The sequence below is a fragment of the Rhincodon typus genome, chromosome 12 (genome assembly GCF_021869965.1).
Source record: "Rhincodon typus isolate 14 chromosome 12, sRhiTyp1.1, whole genome shotgun sequence".
Taxonomy (NCBI): Eukaryota; Metazoa; Chordata; class Chondrichthyes; order Orectolobiformes; family Rhincodontidae; genus Rhincodon; species Rhincodon typus.
Genome location: NC_063343.1, coordinates 29801378 through 29807279, shown reverse-complemented (window position 1 = coordinate 29807279; position 5902 = coordinate 29801378). Strand labels below are relative to the sequence as shown.

The following is a 5902-nucleotide window of genomic DNA, read 5'->3' as shown; positions in this document are numbered from 1 at the left end:
TCAGCCATTGAAAGGCCATGGGGCATCTGACATTGGCAGCGACGCATCTGTGCCAACTCTTCGAGGCATTGGGTGAGGAACCTGCCTCTTGTAAAATTATGCCCATAGTGTTTTGTTACCTGTTTTAGGAGCTCAAGGAATAAACACAGTTTGTTAAGAATGAAAAGTCGTTGCTAAAACCTAACTGCACCAAATTAGAAAAGGATAGTAAGTAATGCAGTTGGGAGCTGAGAATTGCAAAATGATACAGACAGAATAGGCAGAATTTAATGTGTTCCCCAAGGGGGAGAGTTTGATGGTGGGAGGCAGTGTTTGGCTCCATTCCTAACTCTGCCTCAATTAAATTTGCAACAGGAAGGCTCACAGATGGGCTTCCCACCCTGTTGCCAACTGAGACTCTTATGTTTGCAATTAATGCCCACTTAAGGGCCTCATTCTTCCACTAGGGAACCTTCCATGGCTCAAAATTTGAATTCAAAGGGAGGTGAATTGCCGGCTGTATATATTTAACTGTATGTAGCTCAGTATAAGAAACAAGTCAGTGAGATTCTTTAAGTTAACAAACAAAATGTTAAGTTTTATCGGAAAAAGGTATGCAAGCAAAGATGCAAAAAGTATTATTACAAGGTTTAAAATGTACAGTATATGCCACTACCCTTCTTGAAAAATAAGACATATGCACACAACCCCCTCCAAGCTTGGAAAAATTATGAACCTCTACAGAGTATTCCCTTTAAAAACTTTGGCAAAGTGACAGTTAAATTTTTAAAAAAATTGTTCACAGACTTTCAAAATGCTGGACTGCAGCCAAAGTGATTTTCCACACAAGCTATTGGTATTCGGGTTTCTTCCTGGATCAGTTATTGCACAAATCTCTTTTTCTGGAGACAAGAACAGTTTCTTTCTGGCTGTGTTCAAAGCCCATATATTTTACACCTACACACTGGCTCATGCAACCTCTTTGTGAAAGTCTTGGTGAATCCACTTAATCAGCTGTGTTCTTTGTAATGCAACATTTTTTGCTGCTGAAGCCAATGTCCTTTGCTCTGAAGTGTTACACAGACGAAGAGAACTTGGCGCAGGATTAATAGCTGTTGCCTTCTCTATCTTTCTTTGAAATCCCTCTCATCAAAGTTTGAAAATCTATGTTAAGACCTCGTTGCCATAACTGGATGGTTCTTAAAAGATAAGTCTGAATCAATATCACTGTCTCTAGAAAAAGAGAATTCCACAGTAAGTGATCCAGAAAGAAACCCCAATCTTTTCAAAACATTATATATGTGCAGTCAAATACATTATAAATTAATATATTGAACAACATGTCAATGCAGTAGGTTATCAGGGACTGAAGGCAATCCCTCTCCCCATTACCCTGCTACTAATCTCCCTCATCCATGAACCTCCAAACCTGTGATCTCTCCCCTGCCTTCATTCACGTGTAGACTAGGTCCCTCAACACTCCTGGGCGTTGGGGTGATTTCCTCACTAGCAACAACTACCACGTCCCTGGTGGCATTGCCATGTTGTGATTGGCTGCTCTCAGCAAGCGGAACATCTATCCCTGAGTCCTTCATCCTGGGGAGACTTGCCAGTGCCTACATAAGTGCCTCAGTTGCACTTAGTTCAACAAGCCTTCCTTAACAGAAGAGAACTAGTGAGAGCCCGGTTTTAAAACCAAACATACATTCATGCGTTAATTCTTGCCACAGCAAAAACAAAATCAATGAAAGCCAAAAGTCACATACAGAAAGCAATCAGAAAGTCTAACGGAATGTTGACATTTACATTAAGGATGGGGAGGTCAATCACAAAGGGGAGAAATTGCTGCTCAGTTGTGGCACTTTGATCAGATGCAGTCCAAAGTTACGTATTGGTTTTGGATACCACATATCAGGAAGGGTATGTAGGATTTGGAAAAGATGTAACGAAAATTAAATAGAATGATACAGAGCTTAAAGGGCTACATTATGAAAACAAATTGTTTAACTTTAGTTTTTATTCCCTTGAGTATTGAAGGTTGAGGGATGATCCACTAAAGGGTAGACTTGGAGACCCATTTCTGGGGAGATGAAATCAAAATCAAGGAAACATAATCTGAAAATTTGGTTTAGATCAAAAGCAATATCAGGAAGCACTTCTTTCAAACAAAGGTTAATAGAAATTTGGAACTAGCCTTCCCTGTCATTACATAGATAGAGACAATTGGAGCTTTCAAGACTGGAATGGATAGATTTTTGTTGGCATCAAGGAATTCTGAAGCAAAGTCAGGTAAATGGAGTTGAGACGCAGGTCAATCATGATCTGATTGAATGGCAGAGCACACCTAAGGGGCTAAATGGACTATTCTTATGCTTAATGTCCCTGTTAATTGGAAAGAGCTGTTGGAGATGTGCAAGTGACAGGTAACTGTCCAGTGTGAATGTTATATATTCAATGTTATTTATTTTCTCAGGAGTGTAATTCAAGCAAGTGGCAGTATTGGGAGGAACTTGTCAAACTTCTCTGTTTACTGCTTCTGAGTTACCAAGAGGTGACTAAACGTAAGTCTAGAAAATACCTTTGAGAGTTTCCCTTTTATGTCTTCTAATATTGCTATTAATAACTGTCTCGAGGCACTGGAGGTCATATCCTTTGTTGAATAATACACAATTCAAGAGAACAAAATATCTGAGGCAGATATAGAATACGGTTCTCCTGCAGAACTTACATCAAGGTGATGTGCCTATTTTTAAATGAAATAAACAGAAGGGACAAAGTTTCCACTCATTTCATATTCTGATTCCAGAGCTGGATCTTTCGTGCAACCAGCCAAATCAGTGTAAAGTGTGAAAATAGGTGATCTGATAAAGGTCGTCAGCATCAAAAAAAGATTTGGTACGGTAGACAGAGACATCGAGAAGATGTTTCCACTTGTGCAGGAGACTGAACCTCATTCACATTTTAATTTTTTACATGGCTTTGTATGATGAACCAACTGGAAAATAATAGACACAATCCCCTCATCCAAGTCATTGATCTAGCTTATGAATTATTGTGATACATGCATTGATCCTTATGGTACTGCAGTAGTTAGAGCCAGTGATCCAGAATTGTGACGTGTTTGTTTCTACTCAATTTTCTGCTCATTGATCTTTCATGAATCCCTTGAGCCCTAATCTCATGTGACACTTTATCAAATGTCTCCTGAAAATATAAATAAATTAACTAACTGGTTCCAGTATTCATCCTGCTTGTTTCCCCTTACTGCATTTTTGGTAATACTATAAGACTCCTGTCTTAATCTACTACGTTAATATTATCTGTACCTTTTCCAATTAGCAATTCTTTTTCCACTTTTCCAATAAAACTTTTGTTCCTCCAAAGAATATACATTTGATAAGAATTAGGAATTATTTATTTAAATCACAACTCCTGTAGCAAAGCAAAATTCTGGGATTGCAGTCACCAAGGAAGTAAGTTGTTGCAATGCAGCTCTGACTGAATGCGAACAACAGTGAAGCCATTTAAACCTTTGCATGTTTTTAAGTAGTGCGCATTGTCTAACTGGTTAATCTTCGAAGCCTGATTCCAGGTTTTGAAAAACCCCATGAAAAGGATGTTTTTTAAAAAATTTAAAGCACTGCAGTCGAAAGAATTCGCAGCTCTCCATTTTCTGGGGTCATGGCAGCTTTCAAGCTTCAAATGTGGTCACAATGGAAAAAATGGGAAACACTGCTTTAACTGCTTGCCATTCCCTATTTACCATGACATATCTTCGCCGAACTTTGTATTCTACCCTACCAGCTCACCTTACATACTTCGTTAATTGACTTTGTTTAAATTTAAGACTCTCACTTCAGTTATACCCACATCTATTTCAATATTATTGAGTTCCTGCATGTTAGGAACACTTTTTTAGAGAGGATCCTTTACTATAAGATTACTAGTTATCACACAGTAATTGATGTGATAGCCTGTTCCCTAGTTGGTTCTGCAACATATTATTCAAGATATGTCTCACAGGCAGGACCTGAACTCGTTCTCCAATTAACTTTCACCAATTTGTTTTACTCAGTTTGTGTTAAGATACAAGTTCACTGGCATTATTGGATTTTCCACATTTAGAGCTCATCTCATTTCCTGATTTATGTTCTGGTCAAGCAGTATGATTACTATTAGCAGGCCTGTGTTCAGATTCTGCCTTTTGTTATTTCTTAGCTGCACACATAATGATTCGATATCTGGATTTCTGGACTAAGATCCTCTCTCATGACTTCCTTTTTCTTAATATATTCTTTAGGTTACTTAAGGTTTTCAATCACAGAGCGGTTAAAGTATGTTCTAGCTGACAGTCCTCCTGTGCTCACCACACATGATAAAATCACTGTTGAAGAAGTTCAGTCGGATATGGAGATATTCTACAGTCGAGCACTCAATGATTTGGGAACCCCATTGAATCCACAACTAGAAGAACAGATCAATTTACTGAAAGCTCTGCTCCTTTGTGCAGCAACCAGAACATAGCTGTTTTAATTTATTTTAAACAGATCATTTTGTATATAATGACCTAAGACTTTCATCCAATGAGCATCTTTGCACAAAGCACATTATCTGAAACTTGAAGAGCATTTCAAGCACTATTTCTGTGACAAATGTGCAAAGTGTGGTATTAGGATTTCTGCCATTGTAAGGCAGCCATACAAACCTAATGGTAAACAGCAAAAACTCTTATTGTGATTTTATTATTTTATATTGAATTATCCTACACAGAGGAGCGTTTCCATTGAATGTATTTCGTTTTGCCTTGGTGCTTTTCTGCAGAATACAGAAATTAAGCCATCAGATGAATTGTCAATTATCTTTGGGCTTCAGAAAAGTATTTGAAGTAAAACTCTGGACAGTTGAGTTTGGAATGCGCCCATTATGGGCTACAGCTATATTTCTTGGAATAGAATTTGGATGGCCCTTTATCTTCATTCAATCGGTGCATGTAAATTGAGTTTATCTGAGTTTATAACAGTGGAAATTCACAGCACATGCACCTTCTATTGCTTTGGAATCCAGGGTTTCTGAATGCAATGTTAGTCAATTCCTGTATATTGGGAAAGTTTCTTTATAAGTATTTTATTTAAAGTTTAATGTAATCAAATTTCTCTAATGGGAGTGAGTGAGTGACCCAGAATTTTAAGCTTTCAAAATGTTCCTCCTATCCAGTGAATTTAAATATGGTTTTATTGTTTTCTCTGATGTTGCTTTATAAAATTGATTTTCATGATGTATCATTTCTGCAAGTTTACTGTACAGTAATGGAACTTTCAATGCCTCTTATTATCCAGTGGCATTTTCTGTAGACAAGACCTTGAATGGAATATCATCTCACTGTATCACCTCTTTTGCTATTTCATCTTTTCATAATGAATGAAGCTTCATGATGTTGCTTTTAATACTTGCATTAGGATACTGCAGTAAGACTGAAGTATAGGGATGGTTACTTGTTCACTGCCTTCCATTGTAGGGCAAGGAGAAGTTGACAGATAATAATGGTTCTCCTGCAAGATAATATTGCACTGTTACTTTTTCAAATTAGATGAATCTCAACTAATTTGATGAAATAGTTACCAGAATTCTGAATAATATATTTTTTCATACTTGCTTATGTAATTTCATGTATATATTTCCTAATAATGCATGTATCTTTAAGGCTATACATTTTCATTAACATGCAGTAATGTTGGACATCGTCACAAGATATTGAAAATTTTACTGTTCATAATCCACTGGTTTGATACAAAGTAAGCCTGACACCACAGTAACTCATATAGTAGAATGTCTGCATGGCCATTGTACTAAGAGTAAATCACACAGCTGGATGGTATTGGAGGAGGGGGAAGGAGAGTGCACTTATCGGCAAATTTGGTTCACA

The 5902-nt window shown here is 37.3% G+C and overlaps 1 long non-coding RNA gene across 1 annotated transcript; it reads left to right on the top strand.

Moving 5' to 3' along the window:
• Positions 1-1727: 1727 nt before the first annotated feature.
• On the top strand, positions 1728-5411 carry LOC125484526. The gene is made up of 2 exons (XR_007263350.1): positions 1728-2540; positions 4280-5411. It is a non-coding gene; the product is annotated as an uncharacterized LOC125484526 (long non-coding RNA).
• The last annotated feature ends 491 nt before the right edge of the window (positions 5412-5902 follow it).